General features: G+C 44.2%; 1 protein-coding gene across 4 annotated transcripts in view; it reads right to left on the bottom strand.

Annotated features, from left to right (window-relative positions):
• Positions 1–11,692, bottom strand: part of LOC140734483 (interferon-inducible GTPase 5-like) — a 150,080-nt gene extending 138,388 nt beyond the window's left edge. For all 4 annotated transcript variants that reach the window (XM_073058488.1, XM_073058490.1, XM_073058487.1 and 1 more), the window contains exon 1: positions 11,406–11,692. The gene's annotated coding sequence lies outside the window, so the exon portion shown is untranslated. The remainder of the gene's footprint in view (positions 1–11,405) is intronic.
• Between the last annotated feature and the right edge of the window lie 4,929 nt (positions 11,693–16,621).

The raw sequence follows: 16,621 nt of genomic DNA, 5'->3' as shown, positions 1-16,621 counted from the left end.
ACACTGAGCTGAACTGTACTGAAATATGCCTTTTCATTTTCTGTTTTTAATATTCTGTGGTTTTGTTCTTTATTCTGTTGTTATTTGCATGATTTGTTTTTGAAAATGGCACGGGAGGGAGTTCCCTATCTGATGATTTTGGTTTAAGTGGGTTAGTTTCATAGTTCTTCTTTGTTTTGTGACTGTACGCAGGAAAGGCAAACGTCAGGGTTATACACTACATACATACTTATGGGTGTATCGGGTGTCCAGGGAGGGGTACACCCTCTGGTGGTGGGCTTGTTGTGCTCCGCCCAGGACAGCTCATCCACCATTGGTCCCCACTTGCCACCCAGCTCTCACCTGTGGCTCCAAGTAACTGTTTGCATGCAACAGTTGCCACACCCCGGTACACCGCTTTGACAGGCAGGTTAAACCAGGTGAGGGTAGCCGGGAACCTCCAACCCCGGTGAGATAAGGATATACTTACCCCAGCATGCAAAGCCCGCAGTCTGGGTGGATGAGATGAACTATAAGATCTAACAGTGAAGAAGGTCGTGCTGCAATATTTTGTGTAAAGCGAAGGGCATAACATGGCTATCCAATGCAGCGAGAAAGTTGTGACAATTTTTTATACCATTAGACCAAGAGTTTTGAGGCTGAGAGAATGGAACTGCCCCAGTGCAATGAATATTCCACTATAAAACTCCTCCCACACAGCTTTTACATCAGCATTGGAAACAACAGACAACCAACACATTTACAATAAATGCACTTTGAAATTTGAGAATACAGTGTGATTAAATTATAAACATATTCCCACTACCAAGAGATTCCAAGCTCACCATATGTGAGATGATGCTCTCTCAGTCTTCCAGAGCTTCCCTGATTTTGGAAATCTCTCTCTGATTGTAAAGTTATTTATCCCACTCTATTATTTAACACAGGGAAAGAGAGAGCCTGTGGTACATCAAATTACCGAGTGAATGAGTAGTGCTTGGGGTGCTGCAAGTCTGTGTCTTTCCTGATGCTTTGCTGCATGATATACCAAGTACGCGGCCTAGAAGATTATCATGCCTTCGGAGATTTGGAATTTTGTGGCTGTGGAGGCGTGCGGACTCACGGTTGGTGCCTCTGCAGGAAATCGGTGTGTCGTGGGAGATGGAAGATCTTGGGCTGCGTGCACAGAGATCCAAGTTCTTCGGGCACAGAGCTCAGAAAAACCAATGCAACAGACTTTTAATGTTGTAAATCAGCCAGTTGTTTGTTCTGTCTCCCCTCTCACTGTGAAATGGGCACACCCCTTTTTCCCTTATTAAGGAGAGAGAGCCTGTGGAATGTTGGATTACAGGGCGAACATGTTGTGCTTGGGGTACGGCAGTTCTGTGTCTTTATTGATGCTTTGCTGCATACTTGAGTGTTTGGTAGGGGGTGCCGATGCTTTTTTCTGCTGGTGGGGGAGGGGGTCATTGCTTTGCTGCTGCTTACGCGTGGGAGGGGGAGCTGGGGGTTGCTTTGGGGTTCTAACATTTAACTGTCATTCAGTCTTCGGGGCACTGTTTTCGTGGATGGTTGCGAAGAAAAAGTATTTCAGGATGTATATTGTATACATTTCTCCGACATTAAATGTACCTTTGAAACCTTTGAAAGAAATAAGGCTGATGAAACTGACATCGGCCGTGGGAAACGTGGACATGTCAGAGTGGGACTGAGAATTTGGACACCATGTAGTGATGACCAGAGCATTTTCTCAAGTGACAATAATAAACAGGGATTCTGTAACTGGATGAGGAATGAAGAGGCATGAACTGATGATTCAGAATAAAATGAGTTCAGGTCACATCACAGCAGCAGGGGGATATAACTTAATGAATTGAAGTATGGTGAAAACAGCCAGCTTGCATAATAGTCCTGATTCAATCTCCAGATTCCCATCAACACTGAGCTTGGAGGCAGGAAGCATGTTCCCGCTGATGGGTGAGTCCAGAACTAGAGGCCACAGTTTAAGAATAAGGGGTAGGCCATTTATAACAGAGATGCGGAGTGGTGGATATGTGGAATGCTCTGCCCCAGAAGGCAGTGGAGGCCAAGTCTCTGGATGCATTCAAGAGAGAGTTAGATAGAGCTCTTATAGATAGTGGGGTCAAGGGATATGGGGAGAGGGCAGGAACAGGGTACTGATTGTGTATGATCAGCCATGATCACAGTGAATGGCGGTGCTGGGTAGAAGGGCCGAATGGCCTACTCCTGCACCTACTGTCTATTGTCTATTGTTCACCCTTTGCCCTTCAATGAAACATATGGTGATTGAAAGTCTTTGGATGTCAGGAATTATCCAATGCTTTTCACCTGCTCTTTTAGCCAAAGTACTAATATATTCATAGAATCACTGGTACACACCAAGAGGAGAGTTCACAATGTCAATGACACTGTGTGAGAAAGATTGACGTTTTGGGCCTTTCCTAGATGGTGATAGTCATTCCCTGCCATTTCAGTTGTACTGATATTACTGGACACTTTTTTCCTTTGATTAAACATTGCTTTGGCCTTGCTGCAGGCAGTTGATGAGAGCAATGTTTGCTGAGAATGTCTGAAACAAATGAACACTGTATAATCTTCAGCAAACATCTCACTTCAGACTGTAGGGTGGAAGGAAGGTCATTATGGAAGCAATTTTCACTGTGATATCCTGGGCTGACCTCCAACAACCACACCGATCTTCAAGGTGATTACTGTAGATACCAATAACCTGGGTAAGACGAGTGATGAGGTTCTGCATAGGGAGTTCAAAGAGTTGGTGCTAAGTTGAAGAGTGGGATCTCTCTGGTTTTGATCTCAGGATTGCTACCAGTGCCATGTGCTAGTGAGACCAGAACTAGGAAGATTATACAGTTTACAATATGGCAAAGGAGTTGGTGTAGGAGAGAGGGCATAAGATTTTTGTATCATTGGGCTCTCTTACAGGGAAGGTGGGATTTGTATGGAAGGGACAGCATACAAATGAACTGGAGGGGGTCTAATATCCTAGAAGGAAGGTTTGGTAGTGCTGCACAGTGGGGTTTAAACTGGAGATGCATTGGGATGGAAACCAGAGTGCCAGAACAGTTAGTGGAGAGGTTGTGGAGGCAGCTGTTGGTAAGACCTCAGACAAAATTAGGAATCAAAAGGTTACGCATGGTGTGACTAGTGTCCTGAGCTGCATATATTTCAATACAACATGATTGTAGGAAAGCCGGATAACAGTGCTGAAGATGAGTTAGCTGGTTTACAGAGAGAATGTGTAGTGAGGAGAGGCTGTTGATGGGACAAAATTGCAGTCAACAGGATGAGTTACAATGTAAAAGGTGGACAGAATAGAGAAAGGGTGAATACAGGACTGAAGGTGTTGTGTTTGAATGTGCACAGTACATGAAATTGCAGCACAGTTACAGATTGGCAGGTACGATGTTTCAGACATCACTGAATCGTGGCTGAAAGAAGATTACAGCTGGAAACTTAATGTCCGAGGATACACATTGTTTTGAAAGGACAGGCAGGAAGGTGGGGGGTGGGGTGCTGTCAGGGTGGGTGGCATTGCTGTTGGTAAAAAATGAAAACAAATCATTAGAAAGAGGTGACATAGGGTCAGAAGGTGTTGAATCATTGGGGACAGAGCTAAGGAACTGCAAGGGTAGAAAGACCCTGATGGGCATTATCGACAGACCCCAAAACAGTAGTAAGGATGTGGCCTACAACTTACAACAGGAGATAGAAAATGCATGCCAAAAGGGCAATATTATAATAGTCATGGGGTATTTCAATATACAGGTAAATTGGTAAAATCAGGTTGGTGCTAGATTCCAGGAGGGTGGATTTCTTGAGTGCCTACAAGATGGCTTTTAAGAGCAGCTCATGGTTCAGCCCACTGGAGGATCAGCTATTCTGGATTGGGTGTTCTGCAATGAACCAGAATTGATTAGCGATCTTAAGGTATAAGAACCCTCTGGGGAAAGTGATTAGAATATGATAGAATTCATCCTGAAATTTGAGAATGAGAAGCTAAAGTCAGATGTAACAGTATTATGGTGCAGTAAAGAGAATTACAGAGACATGAGAGAGAAGCTGGCTAGAATTGACTGGAAAAGAACACTGGCAGGGATGGCAGTAGAGTAGCAATGTCTGCAATTTCTGGAAGCAATTCACAAAGTGCATACCAAAGAGGAAGAAGTACCCTAAAGGAAATATGACACATCATGGCTAACAAGACAAGTCAATGCAAACATAAAAGTGAAAGAGACAGGAAGTAGTAGAGTAAATATTAGTTGGAAGTTATAGGATTGGGAAGCTTTTAAAAACCAACAGCAGGCAACTAAATAGCCATTAGAAGGTAAAGATGGAATACAAAATTAATTAGACAATAGTATTAAAGAGGATAAGAAAAGTTTCTCCAGATACACAAGGTGTAAAAGAGATGAGAGTGGATCTCAGAGCGCTGGAAATCAATGCTGGAGAGATAGTCATGTGGGACAATGAAATGGTGAGTAAGTATTTTGCAGCAGTCTTCATGATGGAAGACACCAGGTGTATGGTGGAAGTTCCATGTGTCAGGTGTCACAAAGTATATGAAGTTACCATAACTGGAGAGAAGGTTCTTGGGAAAAATGAAAGGTCTGAAGGTAAGTAAGTCACCTGGGCCAGATGGCATGCACCCCAGAGTTCTGAACAAAGTGTCTGAAGAGATCATGGAGGCTTTAGTAACAATCTTTCAAGAATCACTAGATTCTGGAATGCGTCCAGAAGTCTGGAAATTTGCTAATGTTGCAAAACTGTTGAAGAAACCAGAGAGGTAGAAGAAAAGAAACTATAAGCCAGTAAGTCTCACCTTACAGGTTGGGAAGATGTTGGAGTTAATTATTAGGGTTGAGGTCTCAGGATACTTGGGGGCACGTGCTAAAATAGGCTGTAGTCAGCATGGTTCCCTCAAGGGAATATCTTGTCCAACAGATCTACTGGAATTCTTTGAAGAATTATCAAGCAGGATAGTCAAAGGAGAACTGGTTGATTTTCAGAAGGCCTTTGACAAGGTGCAACACATGAGGCTGTTTAAAAGTTATGAGCCCATGGTATTACAGGAAAGATTCCAGAATCAAAAAAGCAGGCAGGGCTGATTGGCAGGAAGCAAAGATTGGGAATAAAGGGAGCCTTTCCTGATTGCTTGCTGCTGAATTGTGGTGTTCCACAGGTGTCTGTTGGGATGGCTTCTTTTTACATTCTACGCCAATGATTTGGATGAAGGATTTGATGGTTTTGTTGCAAAGTTTTGCAGACGCTATAAAGGTAGATGGAAGGGCAGGTAGTTTTGAGGAAGTGTAAAGACTACAGAATAACTTGGACAGCTTGTTAGAATGGGCACTTAAGTGGCAGATGGAATACACTGTCAGGAAGTGTAGTGTCATGCACTTTAGTGGAAGAAATTAATGGGTAACTATCTTCTAAATGGAGAGAAAATACAAAATAATTGAGGTGCAAAGTGACTTTAGAATCCTTGTGCACGATTCCCTGAAGATTAATTTGCAGGTTGAGTCTGTGGTGAGGAAGGCAAATGGAATGTTAGCATTCATTTCAAGAGGACTAGAACATAAAAGCAAGGAGCTAAATGTGAGATTGATAAAGCACTGGTGAGACCTCACTTGGATAATTGTGAACAGTTTTGGGCCCCTTATCTTAGAAAGGATGTGCTGAAAGTGGAGAGGGTTCAAAGGAGGTTCATGAAAATGATTTCAGGATGGAATGGTTTGTCATATGAAGAGTGTTTGATGGCACTGAGCCTGTGTTCACAGGAAATCAGAAAAATGAGGGGTGACCTCATTGAAACTTATTGAATGGTGAAAGCACTTGATAGAGTAGATGTGGAGAGGATGGTCCTTATTGTTGGAGAGTCTAAGACCACTGGACACAGCCACAGTACATAGGGGTGTCCTTTTAGAACAGAAATGAAGAGAAATTCCTTTAGCCAGAGAGTGGTGACCCGGTACAATTCTTTGCCACAGGAAGCTGTGGAAGGCAACTCTTTATGTATATTTAAGACAGAGGTTGATAGGTTCTTGATTGGCCAGGGCATGAAGTGATACCGAAGGAAGGCAGCAGATTGAAGCTGAGAATTCTACCTTATGGTCTTATCGGCTCTTTGAAGGTCCTTCAGATAGTTATTCTAATTGTTCTGTTAACCTCTGCCTCCAAAACCCCTCAGACAGTGCATCCCCCATGTAAGCCACTCTTGACTAGAGCAGGGTTTCTCAACTGGGATAGGAGAGGCCATTGATAATTGGTGAGTGCAGGGGAGGACAGTGAGCTGATGAGGAGCATGAAGTGCGTTTTCCGAGTATTGAGTGGACTCCCCGATATTAGGCCATGACATCAGCCTTTCCCTCTCAAATTATCTTCCACAATTTGCCCTTAAGTACCGATGAATGACTTATGGCAGCGAACAAACTCTAGCGGTGCAGTGGGCAATTGAAGAGTAATTTTTTATTCTAAACACGGTCGAATGTGGCGACTTTTGAAGAGGGGGCATGAGATGGCAGATGACAATTCTCATTAGGTTAATGCTGAAGAATTACAATCTTCCTAGTCACTTTACAGCCAGAGTGTAACAATGGGCATAACAAAATCCGTCTTTACAGTGAAAGCTACTTATCAATGGGTTTACGTGGACTGGTGATCCAAGTTGTCTGATTCCATTGTGCCAAGTCTGCGGCAAACTTCAAGCATAGGTGCTTTTTTATACCATACTATAAAAGTTTATTTACAACATATACACAAGGTACAAGCATTCAATATTTACAAGACAGTGAGCACACTCAGAATAAAATATGGTAACTCAGACATCCCACCTCTCCCGGAAGTTCTGGGAGTCTCCCGCATATTGGTAGCAGCTCCCTGATGCCCAGGAATTAAATACAGCATCCTGGGAATCAATTTTTTTTGAGAGGGAACAGGAAGAGGAAGAGCGAGAGCGAGAGGTAGCATCTTGCTTGGACTCTCTTTGTGCTAAGTCGACCTATCAGTTCTCTCTGTGGTTGGGCTTTACAGTCGACCTCAAAAATAATTACAGTGTTGCTCGCTGCACTGTTTGCAACAGTGACTTTTCTATTGCCCATGATGGGTTAAATGACTGTAAAAGACATGTTGAGGTGGGTTTAACAGATGTCATTCATTCATTCATTCATTAGCATAGCTAACGTTATTTAAACTAGCTGGCCAGCTGCTAAGGAGCTACTCTATTGATGTCCTACATCAGGGTTCCCCAATTAGTTCTCCACAAGGGCCAAGTTATGTCAAGCATGCCAAGCCAAGGGCCAAAACGTCCAGGGTTTTTTTTTCCGTTGTGCCAGTAAGTTGTTTTATGGGCAAATGTTGTTGTTGCTATTATTATTATTATTATTATTATTATTATTATTATTATTATTATTATTATTATTATTGTAACGGGTTTTTTTTTTCTTTTTCTTTGTTACTGTGTATGTAATCAAAATGGCGTCTTTGTTTTGTTAAAAGTAGGAATGCTGGCGCCAGGTTAATAGTAGGAATGCAGCGTCTTTGTTATGATAAGTGCTGGAAGCTTGTTTGGGACTGTAAACTGATTGTTGGCGGGGCTTTTGGGGAGTCGGTGCGATGGAGTGAGAGAGAGAGGACGGAGTGCTGGAAGCCGGGCGATGGAATGGACCCCGAGCGGGGGTCCCCGGCCCAAGGTTTTCGATGAGGAGAGGAGAGGGAGACAGAGGAGTGTGGAGCGTCTGGTCGACCACCGTGGGGGTCCCAGGAGGCGGGTCAAGGAGTTCGGAGGGAATCAAATACCAGAAGACTTCAGTAATTGAGCTCCAACGATTGTGCACGAAGTGGTTTGGACTTTGATAATTTTGGCGCCTTTTCTTTTTTTTCTCTCTTATTCATATATACTGTATCGTTAGTAATCGCTTAGTTATAGTAATCTTTATAAATTGTACTCATTTAATCGCATAAGGTGTACTGTCTGTTTTTTGGGCGAGGCGGGGACATCACACAGCATCCACACCAGCTGATTACCCAGTTTGGCGGGGCCGAAGGCTGCTCCCCCTAGACTAGAACAAGTTTGAGCGATGTCTGAGGTGACCCAGGGGTTACATTATTATTATTATTATTATTATTATTATTATTATTATATCAGTAGTAGTAGTGGTAGTAGTAATAATTTAGGCCTGGGATTCTCAAAGCCTGTGTCGTGGGTCACACAAAAAAATGCTCTCTTGAAACAAAATAAGTCCAAAACCAACCATTTTTATTATGACTCTAGCTATCACAACTGTTAGCTGTCACATTGAGAACTCATCTGGGACTTAAAATACACACACACACACACACACACACACACACACACACACACACACACACACACACACACACACACACACACACACACACACACACACACACACACACACACACACACACACACACACACACACACACACACACACTAAACATGGTAGTCTTCATCACTTCTCTTCCACACAAAGAGTTTTAGTCATACTGCCTTTTCCACTGTTTCTGTTCTCTCATTTAGTCTGTTTGTTCTTTTTAATTAAGCTGTGTAGCATTTAAAGTATGAAATGCAGCTATAAATGAAATTATCAGTATTATTGTCGTTGTGATATTATTATACCACTATAAGATTGACAAATGGACAAAAATAAATTGATTCACTCACCAATCAGTGAGAGAAGTGACAGTGACGGGATGAGGCGATCCTTCTGATGTCGGGCCTGTATTCTGTTGAGGCAATCCTGAGTCACTGGCCAAGATGTACATTGGAGAGTCTGTTTCTGTCCTGGTTCTAAGAAAACGATGACTCACATATGTACGTGGAGGGGAACAGTGTGAGTAGGAGCATTGTAATAGGTCTGGTGTTTTTGAATTGAGCTTGGGGAACCACGTTGATCCAAGAGTCACTCACCCCAACGTCCTTGTGTTGTGCTTTGAGCAAATCAGATGTTCCCATTTCCAAGCCCGACACCTGACGAGCTGCCTCATCTATGGAAGGCACCAGTCTTTTGGCCTCTGCAGTCCACTGGCCGTCAGCCGAAACGGAGAACGGCTGTCTCAGAAAGAGGAGGATGTCACCTGAGAGTTTAGGGGAGCTTTCAAATCGTTCCCTGAAGTTATCTGCCAGGCTCGTCACCAAATCCTTCATCACTGGATCCTCCCGCATTTCATTCTTCTCACAATGTTCCCACAGACGTGGAGAATGCAACTTTCTCCCGTGAATGTCTCCCTCCAAAAGGTTCCGCTCTGACCGGAAAGCTTCAATCGCCTCGTACATGTCCGCAACAGTGTGGCTGTTGCCTTGTAATTAGATAGATGATAGATAGATACTTTATTCATCCCCATGGGGAAATTCAACCTTTTTTCCAATGTCCCATACACTTGTTGTAGCAAAACTAATTACATACAATACTTAACTCAGTAAAAAAAATATGATATGCATCTAAATCACTATCTCAAAAAGCATTAATAATAGCTTTTTTAAAAGTCCTGGCGGTTGAATTGTAAAGCCTAATGGCATTGGGGAGTATTGACCTCTTCATCCTGTCTGAGGAGCATTGCATCGATAGTAACCTGTCGCTGAAACTGCTTCTCTGTCTCTGGATGATGCTATGTAGAGGATGTTCAGAGTTTTCCATAATTGACCGTAGCCTACTCAGCGCCCTTCGCTCAGCTACCGATGTTAAACTCTCCAGTACTTTGCCCACGACAGAGCCCGCCTTCCTTACCAGCTTATTAAGACGTGAGGCGTCCCTCTTCTTAATGCTTCCTCCCCAACATGCCACCACAAAGAAGAGGGCGCTCTCCACAACTGACCTATAGAACATCTTCAGCATCTCACTACAGACATTGAATGATGCCAACCTTCTAAGGAAGTACAGTCGACTCTGTGCCTTCCTGCACAGGGCATCTGTGTTGGCAGTCCAGTCTAGCTTCTCGTCTAACTGTACTCCCAGATACTTGTAGGTCTTAACCTGCTCCACACATTCTCCATTAATGATCACTGGCTCCATATGAGGCCTAGATCTCCTAAAGTCCACCACCATCTCCTTGGTCTTGGTGATATTGAGATGCAGGTAGTTTGAGTTGCACCATATCACAAAGTCCTGTATCAGTTTCCTATACTCCTCCTCCTGTCCATTCCTGACACACCCCACTATGGCCGTGTCATCAGCGAACTTCTGCACATGGCAGATTAAGTTGATTTAGATGAGACATGATGTCACACAAAATAAGAACATGTGATATTACCTTGTTGTCACTTGAAAACCTCTTAAACCCTTGGGCTTTTTGACTCTGCAGGCTGAATAAGCTCATTGCACAGATCGCACACCCTCTCCAACACACGACCAAAACTAACCAGCGAATGTACGGTGTGAGATGAGGTTAAAATAAATTAGAGCAGCGCGCGCTTTATTTACATGTTATGAAAGGTGGGTTCACGTAAGTGCCAATGGGTTGGCGCGGTCCAGATATTTGGTTGTCACGGTCCGGACCTGGCCCGATGTCCGCCTGTTGGGGTTGTCTGTCCTACGTGATGAGGACAAACTTCCCGTAGACTTGCTTAAAGTTGTAATAGAATATAAAAACCGACTCCATTATAATACAATTACATACTTAAGGTCACATTTTCTGCATATACACAACTTGGTTTACAGATTAGACAAAATCACGAAACAAAGTATTACATACACTCTTGGAGGTCGACGGGGGGTGGGGGTGGATATGGGGTTGCGGGTGGGGGCGGGGGTGCTACCTCCCTGAAATGAGTTTTTGCAGGGTGGGATGATCAGCAGGCTTGTGTCTGACCCCGCACTGAAAGTAATCAGACGGACTGAGAAAGCAAATGGAAGCAGGAACGACTACTTGTTTATCTTACTCGCTTCGACCTGCGCCCCGAAGTTCCCGTACTGAGTGCAAAAGTTCCCGGCTTCTCTGAATGCTGCTTTATACACCAACCCCAACACGCGGAAACATTCCATCTTGATTTTATTTTCATTAGTTTCACAGTCCTGTGAACTATCCCACTGGTCCAGAAAGCACAACGAAGTCAAAGTAAAACTTGGTATTAAAGTATGTCTATGTTACCAAACACTGCACTGCCTTCAGATAGGTTTTTGCAGTAATTTACAGGAAAATAAAGAAATTTATGGAAACATACTCTACATACTCAAAGATGGACAAACAAGCTATGCGCTAAAGAAGACAAATTATGTAAACAGAAAAATAATGCTAGAGAAAGGATGGTCTAACTCGAGAGGATTTGATTTCCTCTGAACATCTTCCCCTTCAACATGTGCCCTTTGAATTCACAGATCTTCGTTATGGGACAACGTTTCCCGATATCTCATGCCGTTCAAACTTACCTATGAAATAAATGTTTAAAATGCTAACGCCCATAAAATGTCGTTCTCTCTCTCTCACGGATGCGTACCACCTTCAAGGTCAGGGCGTCCTTAGAAAAGCGGGAGGCTTCTCGGCTCGGCCGCAACACTCTCCCCGCGAACCCCGAGGTTTGAGTTGGTCTCCTTTTACCCAGTGTTCGACAGTCCTGTGAATGAGACCCAGTGTTGTCTCATTCAGCGCTGAGAAAGCGAATGGAAGCAGGATCAGTAACTTGTCTATCTTATTCGTTTTGATCTGTTTCGCAAAAGTTCCGGCTTCTCTGAATGTTGCACCCACCCCAATGGGCGGAAACACTCCACCCTGAGTTGTTTCCGTTCGTTTCGGGGAATTACTTTCCAGATGTGAAAGTTTAGTTTCGCATTCACTCAAGCTCTGAAAACAGCGATAGAGATGCCAAGTGTGCCGGCAATTATGGGAGGACACTCTGCTCCAGAGAGAGAAATGCTGGGAACTGCATAATGGTGAAGCACAGGCTCGGGTGGTCAGGTATCGACTCCCGATCAGTGCTAACGTGAGAAAACATCCTGTGAACTATCCCACTGTTCCAGAAGGCACAACAAAGTCAAAGTAAAATTAGTATCATATACTGCATTACCATATTCTGCACTACCTTGAGATAAGCTTCAGCAGTAATTTACAGGAAAATAAAGAGATACAATTGAACATGTGGAAACATATACTGTACATACACAAAAATGGACACAAAATATGTTCAGGATTGGTGGTGAGCGAAGTTATCCATGTGATTATAGGAACCGGATGGCTTCAGGATAATAACTGATTCTGTGGGACCTCTGACTCCTGCTCCTCTTATCCGATGGTAGTCGTGAGAGGAGGGAGTCGCCTGGACGGTGGGGTCCTTGGTGATGGATGCTGCTTCCTGTGGCAGCGCTCCATGTCAGTATTCTCAATGCTGGCGAGGAGTTGGCATGTGATGGACTAGGATGTTTCCACCTCTTTCTGTAGAGCAGTGATTCCCACCGGGGGCAGTTTCGTGTTCTAAATGTGGCGTTATGAAATTGAAATCGTCGGGCGTCGTTCAAGGGAAGGTATGTTAGGGTACAGGAACCGTGGTGTACAAAGGCTGTAGTAAATCTAGTCAAGAAGAAAAGAAAAGCTTACGAAAGGTTCAGAGAGCTAGGTAATGTTAGAGATCTAGAAGATAATAAGGCTAACAGGAAGGAGCTTAAGAAGGAAACTAGGAGAGGCAGAAGGGGCCGTGAGAAGGCATTGGCGGGCAGGATTCAGGAAAACCCCAAGGCATTCTACAAGTTTGTGAAGAGCAAGAGGATAAGATGTGAAAGAATAGGACCTAACAAGTGTGACAGTGGGAAAGTGTGTATGGAACTGGAGGAAATACAAGGGGTACTTAATGAATACTTTACTTCAGTATTCACTATGGAAAAGGACATTGGTGATTGTAGTGATGACTTGCAGTGGACTGAAAAGCTTGAGCATCTAGATATTAAGAAAGAGGATGTGCTGGAGCTTTTGGAAAGCATCAAGTTGGATAAGTCGCCGGGACTGGATGAGAAGTACCCCAGGCTACTGTGGGAGGCGAGGGAGGAGATTGCTCAGCCTCTGGCATCATCAATGGGGACGAGAGAGGTTGTAGAGGATTGGAGGGTTGCAGATGTTGTTCCCTTATTCAAGAAAGGGAGTAAAGATAGCCCAGGAAATTATAGACCAGTGAGTCGCACTTCAGTGATTGGTAAGTTGATGGAGAAGATCCTGACAGGCAGGATTTATGAACATTTGAAGAGGTATAATATGATCAGGAATAGTCAGCATGGATTTGTCAAGGGCAGGTTGTGCTTTACGAGCCTGATTGAATTTTTTTAAGGATGTAACTAAACACATTGATAAAGGAAGAGTAGTAGATGTAGTGTATATGGATTTCAGCAAGGCATGTAATGTACGCCATGCAAGGCTTATTGAGAAAGTAAGGAGGCATGGGAACCAAAAGGACAATGCTTTGTGGATCCAGAACTGGCTTGCCCACTGAAGGCAAAGAGTGGTTGAAGATAGGTCGTATTCTGCATGGAGGTCAGTGACCAGTGGTGTGCCTCAGGAATCTGTTCTGAGACCCTTACTCTTCATAATTTTTTAGAAATGACCTGGATGAGGATCTGGAGGGATGGGTTAGTAAGTTTGCTGATGACACACATTTTGGGGGTGTTGTGGATAGTGTAGAGGGCTGTCAGAGGTTGCAGCGGGACATTGACAGGATGCAAATCTGGGCTGAGAAGTGGCAAATGGAGTTCAACCTGGATAAATGTGAAGTGGTTCATTTTGGTAGGTCTAATATGATGGCAGAATATAGTATTAATGTTAAGACTCTGGGCAGTGTCGAGGATCAGAGTGATCTTTGGCTCCAAGTCCAAAGGACTCTCAAAGCAGCTGCGCAGGTTGACTCTGTGGTTAAGAATGCATGTGGTGTATTGGCCTTCGTCAATAGTGGAATTGAATTTAGGAGCTGGGAGGTAATGTTGTAGCTATATAGAACCCTGGTCAGACCCTACTTGGAATACTGTGCTCAGTTCAGGTCGCAGCACTACAGAAAGGATGTGGAAACCATAGAAAGGGTGCAGAGGAGATTTACAAAGATATTGCCTGGATTGGGGAGCATGCCTTATGAAAATAGGTTGAGCGAACTCGGCCTTTTCTCCTTGGAGAGACAGAAGATGAGAGTGACCTGATAGAGGTGTATAAGATAATGAGAGGCATTAATCATGTGAATAGTCAGAGGCTTTTTTCCCAGGATGGAAATGGCTGCCAAAAGAGAGCACAAGTTTAAGGTGCTTGGGAGTAGGTACAGAGGAGATGTCAAGGGTAAGTTTTTTTATGCAGAGAATGGTGAGTGCATGGAATGGGCTGCCGTTCCAACGTACTTCAAGGCCGCCACCATCGTTCCCGTGCCGAAGAAGTCTTCAGTGTCCTGCCTAAATGACTACCGCCCCCTTGCACTCACATCCATCATCATGAAATGTTTCAACAGGCTCGTTTTGAGGCATATCAAGACCCTGCTGCCCCCCTCACTAGACCCCTGCAGTTTGCGTACCATCCCAACCGCTCAACAGATGATGCCATTGCCATCACCCTCCACCTGGCCCTAACCCAACTGGACAAAAGAGACACATACGTTCAAATGCTGTTCATAGACTTCAATTCAGCATTCAACACAATCATCCCTCAGAAACTGATTGGAAAGCTGAGCCTACTGGGCCTGAACACCTCCCTCTGCAACTGGATCCTAGACTTCCTGACTGGGAGACCTCAGCCAGTCTGGATTGGGAGCAGCACCTCCAACACCATCACACTGAGCACAGGGGCCCCCCGAGGCTGTGTGCTCAGTCCACTGTTGTTCACTCTGCTGACCCATGACTGTACTGCAACACACAGCTCAAACCACATCATCAAGTTCGCTGATGACACGACCGTGGTAGGTTTCATCAGCAAGAACGACGAGTCAGCTTACAGAGAGGACGTGCACTGGCTAACGAACTGGTGCAGAGCCAACAACCTGTCTCTGAATGAGAACAAAACAAAAGAGATGGTTGTTGACTTCAGGAGGGCATGGAGCGACCACTCCCCACTGAACATCGACAGCTCCTCGGCGGAGATTGTTAAGAGCACCAAATTTCTTGGTGTTCACCTGGCAGAGAATCTCACCTGGTCCCTCAACACCAGCTCCATAGCAAAGAAAGCCCAGCAGTGTCTCTACTTTCTGCGAAGGCTGAGGAAAGTCCAACTCCCACCCCCCCCCCCCCCCCCAATCCTCATCACATTCTACAGGGGTTGTATTGAGAGCATCCTGAGCAGCTGCATCACTGCCTGGTTTGGAAATTGCACCATCTCAGATCTCAAGACCCTGCAGCGGATAGTGAGGTCAGCTGAGAAGATAATCGGGGTCTCTCTTCCCATCATTACAGACATTTACAATACACGCTGCATCCGCAAAGCAAACAGCATTATGAAGGACTCCACGCACCCCTCATACAGACTCTTCTCCTTCCTGCCATCTGGAAAAAGGCACCGAAGCATTAGGGTTTTCACAAGCAGATTATGTAACAGTTTCCTCCCCCAAGCTATCAGAGTCCTCAATATCCAGAGCCTGGACTGACATCTTACTGCCCTATTGTCTTGTTTATTATTTATTGTAATGCCTGCACTGTTTTGTGCACTTTATGCAGTCCTGGGTAGGTCTGTAGTCTAGTGTAGATTTTTTTCTGTGTTGTTTTTTTACATAGTTCAGTCTAGTTTTTGTACTGTGTCATGTAACACCATGGTCCTGAAAAAACGTTGTCTCATTTTTACTATGTACTCTACCAGCAGTTTTGGTCAAAATGACAATAAAAGTGACTTGACTTGACTTGAAGGTGGATACGATAGGGTATTTTAAGAGACTTTTGGATAGGTACCTGGAGCTTAGAAAAATAGAGGGCTATGGGTTACCCTTGTAATTTCTAAGGTAGGAACATGTTTGGCACAACATTGTGGGCCAAAGGGCCTGTATTGTGCTATAGGTTTTCTATGTTTTGATATTTAGGTGGGGGGTGGGGTTGGGATTAACGGCACCGCAACTTGAGGCATGAAACCTGACCGACCTTTAGTAGAGCCGGCACTTTCAGACAAAAAACGTGAGACACTGGAACAGAGGAAGAAATCTGGCTCTCTACACGGTGTATACTCGTCATCACAATGAGCCTGGAACTCGGAATCCTCATCTGACTTTACAAAACAAGCAGATATTATTAGGGTTGCATAAATTAGCAAGCAGGGTGCCCAACAGTTCTCCTTGACTCGGGGCATGGAACGAATTCATGCAATTTAACAGTTGGTAAGTCAAGTACACCCTCTCAACTTTCTCCACAGATCTACGGAAAACAGTTTGTGCAACCGTACAGTGCTGGCTGAAAGCAAATGTTGAAATAGAGCCAATCAGTGAATGTGCTGACCCCGAGGATTACTCTTGAGTTGTCCAAAGTGACCTTGGCTTCATATGTGCTGTCGAGAATGATTTTTGTGGGTTATGAGACCTCCTTACGAGATTGGTCAATCGTGCTCACTGGAATAGTATAAAGGGAGCTTGCCGACCACCAGCTCTGTCCCAACTAACATTTGGATTCTAATCGGAAACCTCATCAATGTAATTTTCACTGTTGTGGTAATCTTT

Source organism: Hemitrygon akajei, chromosome 10 (assembly GCF_048418815.1).
Source record: "Hemitrygon akajei chromosome 10, sHemAka1.3, whole genome shotgun sequence".
Lineage (NCBI taxonomy): Eukaryota > Metazoa > Chordata > Chondrichthyes > Myliobatiformes > Dasyatidae > Hemitrygon > Hemitrygon akajei.
Note: the sequence above shows the minus strand (reverse complement) of the source record. Positions and strands in the feature narration are given on the sequence as shown.